A 22870-nucleotide genomic window follows, 5' to 3' on the forward strand; every position below is an offset into this window, starting at 1 on the left:
AACACACTGCCCTACTATGGATAGGGTCAACAGGCCTCTGGGGTATCTAAAATACATAGAATAATCAACCCCCAGAACGTCGCGTTGATGCCCGGACAATAGCTCTACCTGCGTACCAAAGGCGGGAGCGGTTAATTATCAAACAATGCATTAGTTCTAGGTACAGCGATGCTTTGAATGTATGAGTGGATGACGTGTTGAGTCAGTCCTGCATAACCTTTGTGAAGGTGTCATGTTCGGTATACTACTGGACCGACTGGGCGAAGACCCATGTTGTATCCGCACGACTAAGCGAAACTCGAGGAGTTGTCCTTAGATGCGTGAGATACGGATGTACCAAATATGAAGACTTGAGCTAGACATCACTTTGAGACCCGAAAGAGGTCATGGCTAAGTCGTGGAGACTTATGCGGCTATTCAAATCACAGCCCTGAAAAGGCTTGCTCTAAGTCATGAAGACTCGAGCGGATGTTCAACTCATAGCCCTGAGGAGGCTCCTGCGATATACGCTAAGTCTTGGAGGCTTGAGCGTCGTTATTGCGCATTGCGACCCTGAGTGGTCATTATCGTACTTGAGTTGAATGGTTACATGATTGCATGCTTACCAGACCATCAGTGGTTCTGACCCCATTTTATGGGGATTTCAGGTGTTGGACCTGCGTGGCGATATGCGGAGCAAGGCGGCATCGAGTTCCAAGGTTTCTCTAGACAGAGTTGTACTGCTTCCTTTTTATTGAACCTACACTGCTTTCCTAAGCAGTAGTGTTGTAATAAACATATGTTTTCGATAAAATGGAACACTTTGGTGGTCAATGAGTTGCTTGGCCACATACCTGCAACGTGCTCGGAGTTTTCTAAAACTGACGACTCATTATCGTCTGATTCCGCTGCTAAAAGCTTTTCTAAGTTCCGCTGCAAAGAAAAAAAAAAAAAGAAATTCATGAAAATTTTAACTTAGCTTTGTTTTGGAAATTCGGGGCGTTACAGTGGGCCCACATTTGTTTTTTAAAGCTTCAATTTAAAACCTTTAAAAACTACTAGTTAAAAATCTAAAAAAAATGAATTTTCAAAATTGGTTTTAACTCCTCTAAACCTTTAAACTAAGTAGGACACTGACTAACCCTAGTCTAACCCTGACCTTATCAGATGTGGCGCCACCTAGAGTAGGCCTCACTTGAATTTTCAAAAAATGATTTTAAAACTTGCAAATGAGAGATTTTTCAAAAGATATTTAAAAGTAGATTTTGAGATTGAAAGTTTTGAAATGGTACAGAGTCCTGACTGGGTCAGAGCTCCTTTGGATATGGCACCAACTGAGTGGACCCCACATCAGGATTTTGAAAGTCTTGAAATAAAGACTGAAAATTACTTTGAAAAGGGGTTAAAATCAACAGGTGAAATTCAAAGGTTTTGAGAACAGAGTTCTAAGCGAACTAAAACTCTGGATCAGAGTTCTGAACCAATTAGAACTCTGAGATTTTAGAATTTTGAAAGTCAAATGATGAAAGTTTTGAAAGATTTTATCAGAACTGGTAAAATAAGTCAGAAAATACAGTCAGGGTTAAAGTCCTAACTCAACCGAAATTCTAAAATAGAGTCCTGAATTAACTGAACTATGCAAAATGACCTAATTTTTGAAAACAAATGGAAATGAATGAAAATGGAAGTGAAAACAAACTTCAGAATAGACTCCTAACTGGATTAGGACTTTGGGACAAAGTTCTGATTGGACTAAAACTCTAGATTTTTTTTGGCATTTTCTGAAAAACAGACAAAAGAACAGTGAAAACAATGAAAATAGCAATAGGTATTGAAATCAAAACAGAGTTCTGATCCCACTGGGACTTTGGAGACAGAGTCCTAATTGGACTAGGACTCTCAGAATTCTGAATTTTCTGAGAAAACAAATGAAAGAATTTTGAAAAATAGGTGAAAATAAGATAAAATTGAAGTCCGGTTCAGAGTCCTGATCTAACTACGACTCTAAGGAAGAGTCCTAATTCGACTAGAACTCCAAGAATTTTTGGTTTTCTAAAGAGAAAATGAAGAGATTTTAAAAGAAACTTTTTGAAAATCAGTGAAAATGAACTCAGGATAGAGTCCTGATTCGATCAGGACTCTGGGATAAAATCCCAGAATTTTGAAATTCTATGATAAAGGTGTAATAATTTTGAAATTTGAAAAGATAAATAAAGAGATTTTGGCAAGATTCTCTCAAAATTGAAATAAGGGTCAGAGTCCTGATCCAACTGGAACTCTTTGAATAGAGTCCTGATTTGACTAAAACTCTGAGTTTTTGACTCCTTTCGAAAGATTTTAAAAGATTTGATTGAAAATAGCTACGAAAGATAGAGTCCTAATCCGACTGAAACGCTGAAGAAGAGTCCTAATCCGACCGAGATTCTTGAAAAAGAGTCCTAATCCAACTAGGACTCTGGGATTTCAGTCAAAACAAAAGATTTTGATAGGTTTTCTCAAAAATAGGTAAAAAGGGTAGTAAAATGTAGAGTTTTGATCCGACTAGGACTCTAAAAAAAGAGTCCTGATCCAATTAGGACTCAAAAATTTTAACCAAAATGACAGAAATGTGCAAGGATATGACCACAACTGGTTTAAAACCAGAATAGAGTTTTGAAAAGATTTAAAAAGATAAAAAGACAGAGTCCTGATCCAACTAGGACTCTATGATTTTTGGGATTTTTGACGAATGAAAGAATCCAGAAGTGACGCCACCTAAATAGCCATCATATGAGAATTGAGATTAATTAAAATTGAGTTTCAAATGAATCCAGATTGTTTTCTGAGGAAAATATTTTCAAACATAAGATTCTGGGGGTTGGCAAATGGCAAAGATATCATTTTAAAACCCAGATTTTGAAATTGATTTCAAAAGAAAGGTTTTTAAAACTTGAATCTGGATTTAATATTTTGAAAATGGGAGTTTTGGATCTCGATAATGAGATGTAATGACATGCAATGCTATGCAATGCAATGAAATGATATGTTGAATGCATGCAATGATATGTAGTGACATATGAAATGTAAACACTGGATGAAGGTGAAAATTTGGGGTATTTACATAATGTTATTTTGAGCCCTAAAATACCTTAAACCACCAAAGAATCAATTCAACACCACTTACCTTGTGACCTCTCGCTTCATGTCATTTCACCAATACCTCCATTATAGATCTTTGAACATCTTTGTGCTTCCTAGGTGTATGGTGTACTTGGACTTATGAACCTCATTCAGAAGCTCCTCCCTCAATCTAGGGTCAACAGGTACCCACAATCACTCCTTTATCCAAATACTCTTATCCTCTTTAAGTAAAAAAGAGACATATTTTTGTTATGTGAGTGCCTTCAGCTTCTCGTATTGAGGCTCTTTCATTTATTCATCGATTGTCCTCGTAAGAATCTCTGGCTGAACTGTCAAGCTAGATAGTTGGAACACATCGTGGTTATCTGCAGAGGGCTTTCAATCCACAAAATCTTGTACTAACCTCCATCCTGCGCCCGGTAGACTGACCAAGGTACCACTAGCCTTGTAGCTAAGTATATCCACTATAATGTTCGCATTTTCTAGATGGTAGAAAATGGTGAACTCGTAGTCATTGATGAATTCCAACCATCGTCTGTGCCACATTTTGAGCTCCTTCTGAGAAAACATGTACTTCAAACTTTATGGTATGTGAATACCTCGAACTATTCTTTGTACAAGTAGTACCATAAAATCTTCAATGCAAAGACCACTATAGCCAACTCAAAGTAATGAGTCTTCAATTGTCTAAATGCATAGGCTATATCTTTCTTGTGCTACATCAAGACACATCTTAGACCTGTACCTTAGGCATTAATGTATACCACAAAACCGTCATGACCAGAAGGCAAAGTCAAAACCAGAGCCATCATAAGCTTCTCCTTCAACATCTGAAAGCTTTTTACGCACTTATTGTCCCACTAAAACTTGACTCCTTTCCTCAAAAGCTTAGTTATCGATAAAGAAATATGTGAGAAATCCTAAATAAACCACCAATAGTATCCTGCTAGTTTGAGAAAACTCCTGATATCACCAACATTCTTTGGTTGATCCATGTTAAGCACAACCTCCACCTATTAGATTATTCAATATTCACTTATTACAATCCAACAAGAATAAGAATTTCATAATTAATACTTAAAAAATTTATGAGGAAGAGTATCCACCTTAGCAGGGTTCACAAATACTCTATCTTTCAAAATCACATGACCCAAAAATATAACCTTCTTGAGCCAAAACTCATACTTAGAGAACTTAGAATAAAGCATATGTTATTTAAGAATACTCAAAACCATCCTCTGGTGATCCCGATGCTGCTTTGTGCTAGCATATCATTAATGAATACTATCATAAAAGAGTCTAAGTAAGGCTAAGTGATCGTTGTAAATTTTTTTTCTCTTTTACCTTTTCTTCCTTTTCCTCTTTTTGAGAGGAAAAAAAAGAAAGAAGAGAGGAGAATGAGAGAAATTCTTTTGCAAGGTCTCACTTGATCTATTTGAAAGAAATATAGATTCTGAAATAACTCGCCTCCATTTTGAAAATTTTGCGGGAAAATAGAGAGATAGGATTCGCTCATCGGTACAAGGTTCAACCATTCCTGATGCCTTTACTAGGGGTAATTAAACCAATGATCGAATCAATACCTTTTGCTTTGCCTAAATTTATCTAAGTAATTATTCTGAAATCCTAAATGCACATAGAATCATGCTTGTGCTGAAATGTATGCTTTTAAAAATATTTAAGAAATTGGATTTTCCAAGTGATTCTGAAATGTATTTGAAAACATCCTTTTAAGAAGTAGACTTTGAAGTTTAGAAATTGAGAAACAAACTTAGAAATCGATTTTGAGTTTTGAGATCAGAATTTTGAACTTGAAATTGAAGTTTGGATTTGAAATAGGAATTTGAATTTGAAAGTTAAAATTGAATTTGAATTTAAAGTTTGGATTTGAAATAGGAACTTGAATTTGAAAATTGAAATTGAATTTGAATTTGAAATTGAAGCTTGGATTTAAAATTTGATATTGAAATTGAGATTTGAACTTTGATTTCGAAATTTGAAATTTGAAATTTGAAATTTGGATTTAGATCTTTGAAATTGTAACTTTGAAATTTGGAAATGAATTTAAAGTTTGAAAACTTGGAATTTAAAAATAAACTTTGAAATTTGGATTTAGAAATTTAGAATTTAAAATTAAACTTGGAATTGGAAATCAGAATTGAATTCAAAAATTGAATGGAATCTTGAATTGTTTTTTAAATTTGATTTGGTATTTGAAATCAGAATTGAATTTGAGAATTGGATTAGAAATTCATAGTAAATCTCAAAATTTTGATTTGGAATTTCAAAGTAAATTTCAAAACTTTGACTTAGAATCAAATTGAAAATTTAAAACTCAAAAATTGAATTTATAATAGAATTTGAAAATTTAAAATGAAAATAAAGAATTTGAATAAAATTTGAAGTTGAAATGTGAAATCCAAGAATATAAAGTTCAGAATTTGAAATTTGGAATTGGAAATAAATTTTAAGACTGAATGAAATTGAAAATAAAACGATAATATGAATTTATAAATGAAAGTTGAAAATGGTTTTGAATTTAGAAATAAAAACTGTATTTTTGAAAGTTTATTCCAAAAATCACTTGGAATTTTAAAAAATATTTGAGATAATGGCAAATGATGATGTAAAATGATGAATGTATTGAAAGAATTTGTTTTAAAATTAGAATTTTAAAAGCAAATTCCATTCTTTAATAAAATTGAAATGAGATTAAATTTGAATATACTCATGACTATGGTCACAAATATATTTTGATTTAATCTTCATTTAAATTCTAAGAAAGAATAAAATTAATTTTTTTGCTTTTATAGAATTTAAAGAAAGATTAAATTTTAATATATCCATGACTATGGCCACAAATATATCTTAATTTAATCTTTACTCTGAAATCTGATAAAAGAAGAAAAAATATTTTTGAAAAACATGATGATTTTTAGAAAAGACCTAAAGTGTAGGTCAAATTTTATTCCATAAAAGATAAAAATCCTAAGTATTGTTCACATTTTGACTATGGCCATAAATGTGAATCATTTACTTAGGATTAATTACCTTTTATTAGAATGGTGCACGTGTCATTCGTGTTATCCCACAATGCTTTTTTGAAAAATAAAGGAAAATGAAATGATACAAACAATTATGAGAATTTAAAATTGCAACTATATGCTCATACATTCTATTCTAAACAGAAAAATAGAAAGTCTCATTAATACAAAGTTATTACAATTGAAATTGAATATTGAAAATCCTAATCTAGGAAAAGAAAATCTAAGTCGTCTATGCTTTTCCTGCAAAAATGAGTTAGCACAAGGTAAAAATGCAAAGTATAGAAAAATATGGAAAATGCCATGTTAAAACTAATCATGCATATGATTATGCCTATTCTAATGAAGAAATAAATATGTTAAGTGCTATACTTATGCTAATGTAGAAGTATATATGATATGATGAAAGAGGATAGAGAATGCTTATGATGTATATAAAGTGAAAATACCTATGATATACTAACTGGATTTGCTATGAAAATGCAATGAGAACACTAACATACAAGTGATTAAACTAAGTACTAATGTGCAAATGCTAATGAAGGGATAGATAAAATGAAGCTTATAGCAGATGCTTTGAGCACATATGATGCTACAACGGTTTGTAAGAGTGCGATGGTATACTAGTGAAGCTACAACGGTTTGTAAGAGTGCGATGGTATACTAGTGAAGCTACAACAGTTTGATAGAGTGCAATGAAGTGCTAATGAAGGTGCAGTGAACATGCAGGTGCAGTGTGCAAGTGCAGAAGTGCAAGTGCAGTGAACATGTAGGTGATGTATGCAGAAGTGTAACTGATACTGCTGACATGCCGATGTAAAGTACACAAATGTTGTGCCTATGTGTGAGTGTAGCAGTGCAATGATGATTGCAAATGCTGGGAGCAGAAGTGTAGGAAATGAAATGTTGTGCTAAGGTGTAGTGATGTGAGGTAGAAGCTAAACAGTAGATAAGCAGTAAATACATGTAGATTGTGGCGCAGCAAATTGATTAATAATCAATTTTTGCATAATGGTTATACAACAAATCAAAGCTTTCTAGCAACCTCAAAGTTTGAGGTGCAGGAAGTGAGAGTGGAACACAGGAAGCAAAGTAATGTGAAGAGATGCAAATAATATGCAGGTGAATGCTATCATCATGTACTAAACTAATGTGTTGAAATGATATGCAGAAAGTGGTGGTGAAGCCACAACAGTTTGATAGAGTGCAGTGAAGTGCTCTAAGAAGAACCCCATTAGGATCTCGTGAAGATGATGATTGTTCTGCAGCAACAGCATGATAAACTATACAATCTCAAGCACTATCCTAGAAACAACAATTCCAAAAATTCCATCTAGTGGATGAAAGAAAATCTTTATCCAACGAGGTAGTTGAGCAGTCATACTAGATACATTGCAAAATCGCAAGTATCTTTCTTCAGCTAATTGCAGATCCCTTAAATTCCAACGAGGATGGTACAAATCCAATTCTTTCCAACATGTTTTTCGTAATGAATATCTTCCATGCTTCATGTTGGATGGGTGAGAATAAACTGCAATCATGTCAATGGCGTTCTGAAGTTGATCACTCATAGAAAGGCCTCGAGGAAGTGCTTTAACAAGCTGATTGTGAGTTGCATCTATAATAGCTAGTCTGTAAATCAATTCTCTCTTCAACTTATCTGCAATACTTAATCCTCAAAGCTGGTGTTCTTTCACAATTTGCATTATAAGAGTAAGCATGTCCTGCATCAATGTTGATTCATATCATAATAGCAGCTTGGCGGTCTCGAGCTTTTGCCTTTCTCTTCTCCGCATTAGAAGGCAAGACATGATGATCTCCATCAAATTTTTGCAACTTTTCTGACAATCGCAGTATCACATCAGGGATTAGCCTTTCTAGTTCAGTCCCGCATCCAGCATCAAGTTCAACAAACTTCATCAACAAGCTCTCAATCAATGTAGCAATATTATCAAAACCTAACTCAAATATCTCCAGCTCATTGACTTCATAATTTTTCTTACACTTCCTTATTAACAACGCCAAAAATGAAAGCAAACTCTGATATTCTGATGCCACATGTAGATCGATCCAATCTACAACAACAACTTCTGTAGCATAGGCTAGAAGAGGCAGTACCATTCCCTCATCGATTGACAGACAAGAGTCACTTGTATGTGTTATAAGGTTGAGTTTACTTCCATTTTTTTTAGAGTATGATCCACACCGATATCTAAACCCAAAGAGAGCAGGTGCAGTGTTAATGCAATGGCGATGTAGAATGTGATAATTGTTGAAATCAAATGTGTTGTTGATGGTGGTGAGGAGATACAGGGAACATCATGTGATATGCTATGATATGATCTGAGATATAAAGCATATGAATATGCTGTGAAATTCACCTACCATGAGAAATAAGATTCTATGGAATTTAAAGGTGGAATGCCATGAGTCAAAACTGGATTGCAATTTCCCTCGATGGTAATTCACAGCAATTGCGAACCACAGTTTTACAGTGAACCAAAACAGGAAATCATTGATTGAAGAGTCAATAAAACTTTAAAAAACAAAGCAGGTTTTTCTGATCCTTTACGGCAAAATCAAATGACAATGTACCAATCAGAGACTTTCCGACAACTCATCCGAGATCCCTGATGAATAAGGCATTCATGACAGTTCAGATGAGGCATTTTACAACAAATCCAAATCTGATTTCAGATCCTCTGCTGGGAGAGATTTCACGAGTGACTGAGAGACAAGTTCAGCTGTAGATCAGAACATAGTCTTTTCACAGCAAATCCAGATCAGATGCTGGACTTCACTGCAACTCTGATTTGGATTTCAGAGCAGCAGGTGCCAAAATGAAGGATCGATGAAATGATACCGATGAAACAGATCAAAACTCAATGAATAATCAACGCAAATGCAAGGATGATAATATAATGGAAATCCGATGTAGCTAAACACATGAGAATGAGTCAAGTAAATCACATAGATCATTTTCTTTAACCAACATTATCACCATGACAAAGTAAACTATTTCCATCCTGCAAAGGTCTAGAAGGAACAATAACGTGCACATATCCTAACATGCTGCCACAGAATCCGCACGTGAGTCAACATTATATATTTTGAGCCAAACCTAAGCAACCCTCAAGATGAAAAACTATTGGCAAAGTCCCTATCAATCATAAGAAAGGAGCCTTCACAGGTCACACTGATACTGCTTTGTTGGAGGATGTCACTATGCTACAAGGGCATCTCCAGTCTTAAGACAACAATGGCCTAAATTTCCCTTAGATGATGTCTTGCAGTGTAAAAGGAAACATATACGGTAGATATATAAGAAGTTCCAAGAAGAGAAATGTAAGCCCGAGAGCAACATATTTGTAGTCTGGATTGCTTATCTCCTCAAAAAGAGGGGGGATTAGTCCTCTTTGCATAAAGAATATCAATGTAACCCAATAAAATACAACATCATTGAATAATGAAGAGCCCTCAAGCAGTGCAATGGAGGATCACTGCAAAGTAGATCTGATCTAATACTGGATCAGATCAGATGCTAATTACAGGTATTGGTGAAAATGAAGGTGAAAATACTAATCGGATGAAAATAAAAAGAAGTAACTCTAAAATCAAATTGATAATTCTACAAATTGCAAAAAAATGTTAGATGGATATGATACAGGCTAGAAATGATAAAATAAATGTAATGCAAATGGAATGAGATGCTAATGTAGGATGAAGAAATGATGATGAAACATGAAATGCACAGAGGAAATGTAGTGAATGCTCAAATGCAAGATGTATGAAATCATAAAGCACAGGGATGCAGGAAAACAAAATGGATGATGCTACAAGGGAGTACCAAATTTAATCACACGAACATGCATTCAACTATACGTGAACAAAAGAAATTCGATAATAAATTGTTGGAATATGAGAATTCCAATGATATTGCAACATGTAGGTCGATGCTTCTATATGCAGATTGACACTACAAAGGGTGCTTTATATTGAATCAATGAAAACAAGCAAAAGTAATTCGTGAAAGAAAACAGAAAGGAGGAAAGAAAGAGAATAAGAGGAGAAGTTCTTACCGTGGCTAGGCTTCAATTGAGAAAAAAGAGGTGTTGCCTCTGTACACTGCTTGCAGAATAAGATTCTTTCACCACTTGAGAGGAGGAAAACAAGGAAAAGAAGAAAGAAAGGAGAAGAGAGATACGAGAGGTAGAGAAGGGAGATGGTGAAAAAAAGGATCAGAGATGAGAAGAATGGATAGGTGCGAGAAAAATGGGAGATCGGTCGAAGGTGGATGGATGAAATGGATGTCAAATAATCGACCTCTGCATTTTGTTATATAGGAGGAGGCCGTTAGAAAATTTTTAAAATGGGTCCCTCCTAGTTTCAAAGAATTTCGGAAAGAGGACTCTGATTATGAGAATTTTCAGAAGAAAGGGTAAAGCTACTTCCTAAAATTCTTTTTCTTTTATATTTTTGAAAGAAAACCTAAAAGTGTGAGGGAGAGGATCCAGATGAAGTTTTTAAGAAGTTTAATAAAATATTTTGTTTTAAAATTTAAGGTTTTTACGAAAGGAGGTTTTGTGAAAATATATGGTTAAATTTCAAAAATTGAGTTTCAAAATGGATCTGGATCCGAGATTTTGAGTAGACATTCGAGTTTGGCTCTCAAATTGAGAAAAAAGAAGAGTGGATCCAAATGGATATTGGGTCTGGATGAAATACCTAAGCCAATACAGAGAATTGATTTTTTTGATTTTTGAAAAATAGAAGATCCAGACTCAGAATTCGATTTGGATATCTGATCTAGATCCAAGATTAGGTCAAATATGGAAAAATGAAATTGAATTTAGGATCTTTAACAACAACAACAACAACAACTACACCTTCATCCCAAAACAATTGGGGTCAGCGATATGAACCAAAAGAGAAAATCATTTTGGGTCTTCCACATGAATCCTTTTCCTCCAATCATTTCTATCCAATGCCATGTCCTCGGTGAGGTTCAAAGCATTCATATCCTTTCCTATCATCTCCATCCAAGTCTTCCTAGGCCTACCCCGACCTCTTTTAACTAATATATTTTCCCATTTCTCCAACCTTCTAACTGGAGCATCATTAGGCCTTCGCCGAATATGTCCAAACCACCGTAAACGATTCTCTCGCATCTTATTTTCAATGGGTGCAACACCTACCTTCTTACGTATCTCCTCGTTCCAAATCTTATCTTTTATTGTATTTCCACACATCCATCTAAGCATCTGCATCTCAGCTACACTCATTTTTTGAATATGATGTCTCTTGGCAGCCCAACATTCCGTACCATATAGTAAAGCGGGTCTAATAGTCGTCCTATAAAACTTTTCCTTCAACCGCAATGGCATTCTACGATCACACAGCACTCCAGTTGCACTTTTCCATTTCATCCACCCAACCTTTATCCTATGATTTACATCTCCATCAATTTCTCCATACTTTTGAATGATGGATCCCAAATATTTGAAATAATCATTCACCGGTATTTCTTGCTCACCAAGCTTCACTACACTCCCATCACTACTTCGTTGCTTACTAAACCGACATTCCATATATTCAGTCTTACTCTTACTCAACTTAAAACCTCTAGCTTCCAATGTCTGTCTCCATAATTCTAACTTAGCATTAACCCCGGCTCTAGACTCATCAATCAAAACAATATCATCAGCAAACAACATACACCACGGTACATTTTCTTGAATTGATCTCGTAAGCTCATCCATCACTATCGCAAATAGGAAAGGGCTTAAAGCAGATCCTTGATGTAACCCAACCGTTATCGGAAAATTGGTTGTCACCCCTCCACAAGTGCGGACATTGGTTACTACTCCTTCATACATATCTTTAATTATACTAATGTACTTGAGAGAAACACCTTTCTTCATCATTGTCCACCAGAGAACGTCCCTAGGTACTCTATCGTATGCCTTCTCTAAATCAATAAAAACCATATGCAAATCTTTGTTCCTCTCTCTATATCTTTCAATAAGTTGTCTAAGAAGATGTATAGCTTCCATAGTTGATCTTCTAGGCATAAAACCAAATTGATTCTCCGATATCATGACAACCTTCCTCAACCTAGACTCAATCACCCTCTCCCAAAGTTTCATAGTATGACTCATGAGTTTTATACCACGATAGTTTGTGCAATCTTGTATATCACCCTTATTCTTATATAAAGGCACCAAAGTACTCTTCCTCCACTCATTAGGCATCTTATTTGTTCGCCAAATCAAGTTAAAAAGATTTGTCAACCATTCTAAACCTTTCTCTCCCAAGCATTTCCAAGCCTCAATAGGTATACCATCTGGGCCAATTGCCCTTCTTGATTTCATTTTCTTCAAAGCCTCTGCAATTTCTTTCTTTTGAATCTTGTGCATGAAGTCACGATTTATCTCATAAAAAGGAATGGAGAAGTCTCCAAGATCTTGAGCATGACTATCATTAAATAGCTTATCAAAATAATCTTTCCATCTCTCCTTAATCTCCTCATCTTTGACTAAAACCCTTTGCGTTTCATCTTTGATACATCTAACCATACCCAAATCCTTCGATTTCCTATCTCTCATCTTTGCAAGCCTATAAATATCCTTCTCGCCTTCTTAGGATCTTTAACAAGGAAATGAATTTGAGAATTATTTAGAAATTAACCCAATTGCTCAGAAGGTGGGTGTCAAGGGCAAAAACATAATTTTTGAAAATTTTGAAAATTTTGGGTGTTCACAGGCTGAAATACATGACTTATGAAATCCATGAATGTCGTAGGTGCATTAGTGAGTCTGACAGACATCACTACGAAGTCATAATTCCCATACCTCATTTTGAATACCGTCTTTGGGATATCCTCATCTTGGATCTTGAGTTGATGTTATCCAGATTGAAGATCAATCTTCAAAAACACCTTGGCCTTCTGCAGCTGATCAAATAGGTTCTCGATACGGAATAGGGGTTACTTGTTCTTAATAGTTGCTTGATTAAGCATCCTGTAGTCTATGCACAACCTCATTAAATCACCCTTCTTTTTTATGAATAACATTGTTGCTCCCCAAGGTAAAACACTCAGTCAGATCAATCCATGTTCCATCAGCTATTGCAACTGCTTCTTCAGCTTCTCGAGCTCTGCTGGTGCTATATGGTAGGGTGCCTTGGAAATCGGTTTGGTTTCAGACAAGTCAATACTAAACTCTACTTCATGGTATGGTGGGAGTGCATGTAGGTCCTCTGGGAACATGTCCCGTAGCTCACAGACTATATCAAGTTGTTCCATCGACCACGTATTAGGCTCTATTATGATCATAGTGACTAGGAAAGTAGTGCAACTTTCTTGCAAGTACTTCTGAGCCTTCATTGCATAGATGAATCTGTCATTCAGGATAGGTTCAAAAATTCTGAACTTTATCTTCAGACAACCTGATTAATACAACACCACTTTCTCTTTCCGATACAAAATACTAGCATGACGCTCATACAACCAATCTATACCTCATATGATGTCATACTCGGTCATGCCAAGTATGTAAGTTCTGATTATCTAATACAATGTCCACATCAGGAATATAGGTAACACACAAAGAATTATAACCCACTAAGTTATGTATATCTAAAACATGGTTTAGGGATTCAATGTTTAACCCCAATTGTTTAGCAAACAATACAATTATAAATGAGTGTAAGACACCACAACCAAACAAGACAAGTGCATCTTAAGCAACTATTGACACCATACCTTTCACTAAGTCGCCTTACTAACACCATACCTGCCACTCTGTTCTGTCCTCTAGCTAATAGCTTTTTCTCATTGACTGCCTTCTTGCGATAGTTCCTGACATAATAACCCATCTTATCGCATTAGTAGCAAGCACCCATATCATGAGGGTACACTTGTTCATTGTGGACATGGTCACACTTCAGACACCGCTAATTTCGTTTTGCTTCTTCTGCTTCTTGGCAAGAGGTGTGAACTTGCTGAGCCTCCACCTAGTCATCATCAAGCAAAGTGGCTACCTCAATGGCCTTTTTGAGGGACTTAGGACCTTGGGTATACATCTTGGTCCTGAAGGTTGGTCTCAGTCCATGAGCGAACTTCATAGATCATTTCTCCTTCATCATTTAGACATTAGGAGCAATAACGTTTCAAGTCACGCAACCTCATGAAGTAATCGACAAGAGTGGATCCTCCCTACTGCAGGTCCAAGAACTCTTGTATCTTTTTGGCCCTCTCATGTCTCAGAAAGTAGGCAACATAAAAGACCTCTATAAACTCTTTTCAAGACATGTACTTGTTTTGGAACTTGACTTCATGGATCGTGTCCCACTACTTTTCTGTGTGGTCCTTTAGCATATAAGTCCTAAAGTTGACCTTACAGTCCTCGAGCACCTTAAGAACATAAAAGATTTGCTTGATCTTCTAGTTCCAATTCTCAACAACTTCAAGATCCATTCTACCCTTGAATGCGGGTGAATTCATGTCCATAAATTCTTTGTTGGTGATCCTACCACCTACTGTCTAGTTTTTCTAGACTACGTATTGCAGGTTATTCCCTTGTGATCATCGCAAAAATTTTCCTCTCTTGGTATTTCTCTCTCTTCCTTCTCTTTTCCTTTCCAGCCTCTATTTTCCTCCTTTTTGAAGGGAGTAAAATAAAAGACAAAAAAAAGAGAAAAGAGAAACTCTTTTGCGGGGTCTCACTTGACCTTGATTTGAAAATATTTAAGAAAATAACTCGCATCCGTTTTGAAATATTTGCGGAAAAATTGGGAGACGGGATTCGCTCGTCGGTACGAGGTTCGACCGTTCCTGGCGCCTTTACCAGGGGTAATCGAACCAATGGTCGAATTCATGCCTTTTGCTTTGCCTTAATATTACCTAAGAATTTTATTCTAAGTCTAAATGCACAAAGAATCATGCTTGTGCAATGCAAGGATGTATGCTCTTTTCTTTAAAAAATGATTTGGAAATCCCCAAGTGTTTCTGAGATGAATTTGATAATATAATGAAGAAATGGTTGAATCTAACTTAGAACTTGAGAAAGATCAAAAAGGATATTTGAAGTTCCAAGTCTTTGAAATAATCAGAGTTTGGGAAAATAAGTCTTGATTTGAAAAAGAATGATTTTGAAGTTGAGAGAAAGAGAAAGAAAGGAAATTTCAAAGTCAGAAATGGACTTTGAATTCGAATTTCGAGTTGGATTTAGAAGAGAAGATGAAATTTGAAGTGGAATGGAATTTCAGATTAGGATGGGATTTGAGAAATCCAAATTGAGTTTGAATAGGATTGGATTTAAGAAATCTAAATGGGATATGAAAAATGGAATTGATTTTTGGAACTTGGGACTCAAAATAAACTTTGGATTTTGAAGTCTGGAATGGAATTTGGATCTGAGGTCTGAGATCCAAAGTGAAGTTGAATTCTAGATCCTAAATGGGATCGGATCAGAAGTCTAAGATCCGAGATGAAATTGGATCTGAAATCTGGACCCTAAAGGAGAAATTGGACTTGGGACCCTAAAATGGATTTTGGATTTGAAGATCTGGAATCTAAGATGGAATTGGATTCTGGATCCGAATGGAAGTGGATTCTGGGTCTTAAATGGATTTTAAATCTGAAGTCTGAGATCCAAGATTGGGTTGAGTTCTGGATTTCTAGATAAAATTGGATCTGGAATCTGAGATCCAAGATTGGATTGGATCTGGAATCTGGAACCTAAAATGAAATTTAGATCTGAAGTCTGAGACCCAAAAGTGAAGATGGATTCTGAATCCTAAATGGAATTGGGTCGAAGGTCTGGAATCCAAGATGTAATTTGGATCTGGAGTCTGAGATCCAAAAGTGGAGATTGTATTTAGAAATCTGATCCAAGTTGGGATTTGGGATCTAACTTTGGATTTGGACTTTGAAAGTCCAAATGGGACTTTTGAAGATGGATCTGGGTTTTGAAAACCCAGATTAAATTTAAAATTTTAAGAAGAATTGAATTTTGAGACTCATAATTAATCTCAAAATAAGAAGATAAACTTGATTTTGAATCAGAAGATGAATAAAAAACTTCAAAGTTAAATTTCGAATTAAATTGGAAATTTGAAGTTTGAATACAAACTGATTTTGAAATTTTAAAGTTAAATTGGACTTTTGAAATTGAATTTTTGAATCTTGAAATGAGATAGAATTGAATTTGAATCTATAAATAAGAGTTGATATGAGAAATGAAGAAAAAGAATCACTTAGAATTTTGAAAATATGATGCAATTCTATCCTAAATGATGAATGAATTTAAAGAATTTTTGAATTTTGGATTTTGAAAATCATATTTCATTCTTTAAATGAATGTAAATAAGATTAATGATATAATACACTCCTGACTATGGTCATTGAATGTATTATATAATAATCATATCTAAATTCAAATGAAGAATAAAATACATTTTGGTGCTTTTATAGAGTTTAAAATGAAATTAATTCTCAATATATCCTGACTATGGCCATTGATATATGTATTGAATCAATCTTAGACTAAACTCTGATAAAAGAGGAAAATATTCAAAGAAAGCATGATGAATTTTGAGGAGGATCTAGTGTGGATCCAGTGTTATTTTACAAAAGAAAAAAACCCTAAGTTTTGTTTACATCCTGACTATGGCCATTGATGTAAATCATTAATTTAGAATTAATTAACTCTTAAAAATGGTGCACGTGCCATTCGTGTTCCTATTTGTGAAATTTTGGAATAAAAGAGATAATATGGAACAAGTACTTTTCATGAAAATGCTCATACATTCTAATCTAATAATTCTCATTGATATCTAGCTATTACAAATTCTTGATTTGAATTTAAATTTTAAATTCCTAAATTAAGAGAGAAAATTACCTAATTCCTGCAAAATACAAGTTAGCACAGAGTAAAAGATGCATATAGAAGGAGGTCTTACAAAATGTAATCTTGAATCTATAATACAACTGATAGAAAGCTTCATGTATATACTCTGCATCAGGATAATAATATTAGTATATCACATTAATGAGAGAATTTACATAATATATTGATGAAAGACTCATACTTATGTCAATGATGAAGTGTATGTACATGTATATGATATCTCAGGCTACGAGAAAGAGCCTATATATACACCTAAACATGATAAAAATAGGGACTGTGTATACATGATGGCTATGACTGATTAAGGGGGGTGTATACGGAATCACAACAAGGACAATAGTAACAGTGAAAGTGTAGCAGGCGATTTCCGCAAAGGCAGCAATTTCGGTAATTGAACAGGATGTTGGCAGGACTGTGATAATATCAAGTGTTTCTAGCAGTTTTATGAAGACATAAAGCTAACAAAGGTTCTTGTTATGAGTGATATACCATGAACTGAACCAATAACCTGTTATTGCTATCTAATGTGCCTGGATATAAGCATGTAAATAAAGAACAATTAGTCATGCTGGAAACCATGTAAACAAAGTAGTGAAGTATGGTATGAAGGGGATGAAGGTGATGCAATGTTGTGCTGAGCAATGTATAGGTGCAGAAATGCAGGGTGAAGGAGGTACATAAGTTACATGGAGGTTATGCTATAATAGTGATATTACTGTGGGAGTCACAATAGAATAAAGTGAGTAGGTTAGGGTACTGGCTGGTGCTGGTATGGCGGTAGTTGCAGGGAGTGAGTGGATATAGCAGTGAATGCTTGTGTGAGTTTGTGCACACATGGTGGCAGGTAAAAAGAGTGGTGGCAACAAATCTGACCAGAATTTGGCCTGCTTCTTTTCAAGACAAAATTTCTCTTCACGGCTTATTTGATTGATAGTTTGGTGTGCAATCAAGTGACTAGTATCGGTAGCTTCTTGATGGTGAATACATGTTCCAACTAATGTTATTTTCAGCCTCAACTGCCACCACCAATACCCCACATGTCCTTTTGCTGATTTTACTAGAAGCCCTATGACAATATAACTTGCTAAGAAGGAAAATTCTACTGAAATAAGCATGCTTTCTACTTTGCTATGAAACAAGAAAATACCAGGTGTGTATTCATTCTTACACGCACTATGTGTTTTTATCATTTACAAGATCCACTATAAGGATTACAACATTTATTCACAAACATCTACGAGAACAATGTAAACTTTTTATGTTTATCTTTCCATTACCCTATGGGTACGCATAGGCATTCGACATCGTATTCGACCCTCTCCACGGTAGATCATGGGTCTGGTAACATACACTGTTCTCTCAGGTGTACCCAGAGCCCGAAGAATCCAGTAACATACACCTTCTTCTAGGTGTACCTAGAATCTCAAAGGTTTTTATATTTATGTATACATTTAACATTTCTTTAAAACCAGGTGCGAGTCATCGCACAACGAGGGGTCCGCTAACATACACCTTCTTTCAAGTGCACCCAGAGCCACACAAATTTTATGATTTTGCATTCATTTTTTTTCTTTTGTTTGCTTTCTTGTGCGAGTCATCGCAACGCATAGGATTTCCAACAAATACCCAAACCTGTCTTAGGATTTACACACTTTATATTCATTTGCGTCAGAGTGTCGTAAACACCGATTGAATAACATCCTTCCAATCATGGCTTGACTCAGAGCCCACCGTTTCATCAGATACTTCTTACGCAGACAGGGGAGTTTGACCATTCTGCATTTGAATGTTTTTCAGGTAGCAACTAAATTGGAGCATCGTGGGCGTCGCGTATGGAAGTAGTCAAGAGATCTCAGTTTTTCAATGTTTCCTGCTTAAACTCTGAATAGTTAGATTTGTATTTCCATTTATGAGATGTACTTAAAGCTTTAATAAATGAATGAAATGATTTTAGTACCTCTCTGGCTTACCTGTAACTCGCCTGACGCTTAGATTTGTCACTTCCGCTATTTCAAAAAAAAAAAAATTTACTCCAAAATTTTTACTATAAAATGTTGGGGCGTTACAGTGTTAGTTAAAGACTTTCCTTAATGCTCTAACAACAAGTTGAGGCGTTTAGCTTTCTTTTCATAAACTTTCCTTAAAGTCTGGCAACAACTTAGGAACTTGGAGTATTCGCTGACAACACCTAACCTTGCTCCGACGTCAACTCAGTTTGTCGTTAGAGTTGCTTTGGTAGCTTTTTTAAAAGTTCAAAGAGCTTGGTTATGTGTCAGGCTATCAAAGAGATTTTTCTTCAATTTTTTTGCATATTTTTATCTTTTTTAGCCATGGTGATGATTAAAAAGGACAACATTTTTCCTAGTTTTGATGTCCTGAATCTACCCACGAGTACTGCATGGAGGAAGAGGACGTGGTAAGGTTGCACTCTTCCATTGCTCTTTTTCTGTTCTTCTTTCTAACTTTTTGCTCTCTTTATTTTTAATGGGTGCTGGAGTGATCGAATTGTGGTGCGGAGGATGGAGTTGCACCGTCAACACCATCACAAACAATGGAGGTCGTCGAGGAAACCATGACACAGTTGTGGCACTCTCTGACACCAGGCTCCCAAAGCCATATATATCTTGAATTATAGCCTTATAGGTCGTACCTGTGTTTTATGGGGCCTGAGGCGGAGGAAAAAAATGACCCCCCCTATTAATAGTAGGAGTTCTGAGGGCAGGGCCTCAGAATTTCTTGAGCCCCTATTAAAAATGGGCTCCCTAAAAATAGCCCCCCTATTAATAGTAGGAGTTCGGGGGTAGCGCCTCAGATTTTTTTGAGCCCCCTATTAATAGTAGGAGTTCGAGGGAAGCGCCTCCAATTTTTTTGGGGCCCTTATTAAAAATGAAATCCCTATTAAAAATGGGTCCCTAACATCTTTTTTGTCCGAGGGGCCTGAGGCCCAAGTCTTATTGGTCTCTTGACAGGTCTGGCTCTGCTTATAGGACCAAAAGCATGGTACTCTTTAGAGTACGGAAACAAAATTAATCCAATGATCTAATAATGCCTTATAGCTTGGGTGTAAACGGGTCTGGGATTTTGCTTAAAGGGGTACAAAAAATTATAATAAAATAAATTATAAAACTAAAATATATTCAGGATTTTGTTTAAAAGGGGACAAAAAATGTATAATAAAATAAAATATAAACGGTGGCAATATAAATTTTTATAATAAAATAGTGAAAATTTTCAAAACTTTCTTAAAGGGGAGCAAACGAAATTATAATAAATAAAATATAGCTCTAATATATATTCAGGATTTTGCTTAAAGGGGGGCAACACAATTTTATAGGGTAATATAATTTTTTGTAATAAAATAATGAAAATTTTCAAAAATCCTCGATTCCCTCCTCGCCCCCCTGGGACTGCCCTTGGATGCAAAGCTACATACAAAATCTGAATCCAATTATTAATCAGTCTCTTGCTTTATCAAAACTGAGTAATTGGAATTGGATTGGGTTAAATATCTGATGCAAACTTCATATGTCAACATCTATAACTAGGGCTCTGGCTTGAGGGCTTGCTCATTTTACCCTGCTCAAGCCTGGATACGGATCCAAGTCAGGGGGATGCCAAAGCCTAGGGCGCTGGGTAAATGTTGTATCAAGAAACGAGCTGGTAACCATGCTGAGCCTAAAACAGAATCCATCGATCTGGACCAATCCTAATTTTTGGACCCAAAACATGTCACTCCCTGGCTGGCCTGCCAAAAAGCCCATTCATGGGTCTCTCCCTTTAGGGTTCCAAAGAATGAATGCAGTCAGAAGTTCAATCTGAATCCCACGTTATTTTCAGATTTAGATCCCTGAAGTAAGATTAGAACTAAAATGCATTTGGATCAGATTTTGATTGGGGAAAATGGATGATTTTAGGACTTGGATCAGATTTGTATCCATATGTGGTTAATATTTAATCTGAACTCTAATCAAATTCTGATCCAATAGCATTTTTTTTACATGGAGATCTCATTTCTTGTTTTTTACTGGTTCTGGTATTATCACATATATCCTAGTTCAACTCAAAACATTGGATCTGATTCAGATTTAGATCTACTATTTGCATTTGGGTTCGGACTTAGATCTGACATGACTGGCCCTTATCTTATGTAAATGAGGCAGGATCAGATGCAATCACATTGCATTGTCCGGCTGCACCTGAACACCCTCCATCTTCTGTTGTACAACCTGTCAGAGTAGGGCCGAACAGCAAATGTATGGTGATTTATGCTATGTGACTGTACCTATCCCATCAACATTATAAAAAACATTATGTGAGACTAGGGGTGTCAACGGGTCGGGTTAGGTTCTGACCCAGGTGGAATTAGACTTGGAGCCGATTTTTTCGGGTATGGTATCAGGTTCAGACCCAGGTGGAATTAGACTTGGAGCCGATTTTCGGGTATGGTATCAGGTTCGGACCCAGGTCTAATCAGGTCCATTATAAGAGAAACCATACCGGACCCGATAAAAACAATATGAACCCATAACCATACCCAGTAAATTAATATTTTTTATTATTTTGGCATTGGAAAATTGTTGGTCTTAATCCGAACTCGGGTCGGGCCAGGTCTGGTATAAAATTTCGTAAACCATACCCGGATCCATGTATTAATTGGGCCTTCGGATATGGACTCAGGTCTTCTTATTTATCACCATACTCGGACCCTATAGGGTTTGGTTTGGGTCGGGTCCAGGTAAACCAGATCCATTGACACCGCTGTGGAGACTAGAGCTTGGAAAGAAGACAGGAACTCGTGGCTTGCCTCGGATATGCTCATTCGAGCATATAAAACAGACTTGGTGTGCCGAGGCACGAGATGCTCTTGGGGGCTTAAGGAATCGAAGACGAACAAAAGGTGCTAGACTCTCTGCTCGGTTCTGCATGCTCGTTAAATAAATATAAATTTGAGAAAATATTGGCTACATTAAAGAGTACCCTACTCCTTAGCTAAAACTCATAGGTGTGAGTTTCATTTTACCAATTTGATCGTGCATATACAATTACTAGAAAATACTTTCTTTTTATAGTGTAGTTTCAATTAAAAACATGAATTTTCTCAATCATGAAATTGATTGTTGAATTTGAATCCTTCAAAAAAATTTGTTTATACAATCGATTAGACAATCTAAAACATGTTTTTTTATCAAATAAATCATAAATCATATTTATGGGGCTTGATAGAAAATGTGATGAAACGGACTGCTTCTACTAGAGGGTACGATACACACAAAAGTAGGCAATATTTTTACCGTATTTATTTAGAGGTGTCAACAGGTCAGATCTGTTCTGGACTCGAGTGAGTCCAAACCTGGATCTGACATTGAGGTGCAGGTACTGGGTCTGATCGGGTTTGACATACCCCGGCTCCTATATAGATTACATGAACAAGACATGGTCCATATTCAGTAAAATTATATTTTTATATTAAGAATCACGTCTTAATCCGACCTTAGGTCGGATCTGGAATGGGTATGAAATTTCACATATCATACCTAGCTCCATTGATTCAGAGGTTTGATATGGTGCCTTCATCTCATCACCCTCACAACTAGGGGTGTCAATGGGTAAGGTTTGGTTTGGACCAGGTGGAACCAAACTTGAAACAGATTTTCGGGTATGGTATCGGGTTTGGACCTGAGTCTAATCAGATCCACTATAAGAAAACCCATATCCGGTCTCGATAAGAACTGCATGAACCAAACCTGGACCATACCCAGTAAAACCATCTTTTTTTTATCATTTTTACATTAAAAAATGTGGGTCTTAATCAAAACT

Source organism: Nuphar pumila, chromosome 13, assembly GCF_984573655.1.
Source record: "Nuphar pumila chromosome 13, dmNupPumi1.hap1.1, whole genome shotgun sequence".
In the NCBI taxonomy this organism is placed as follows: domain Eukaryota; kingdom Viridiplantae; phylum Streptophyta; class Magnoliopsida; order Nymphaeales; family Nymphaeaceae; genus Nuphar; species Nuphar pumila.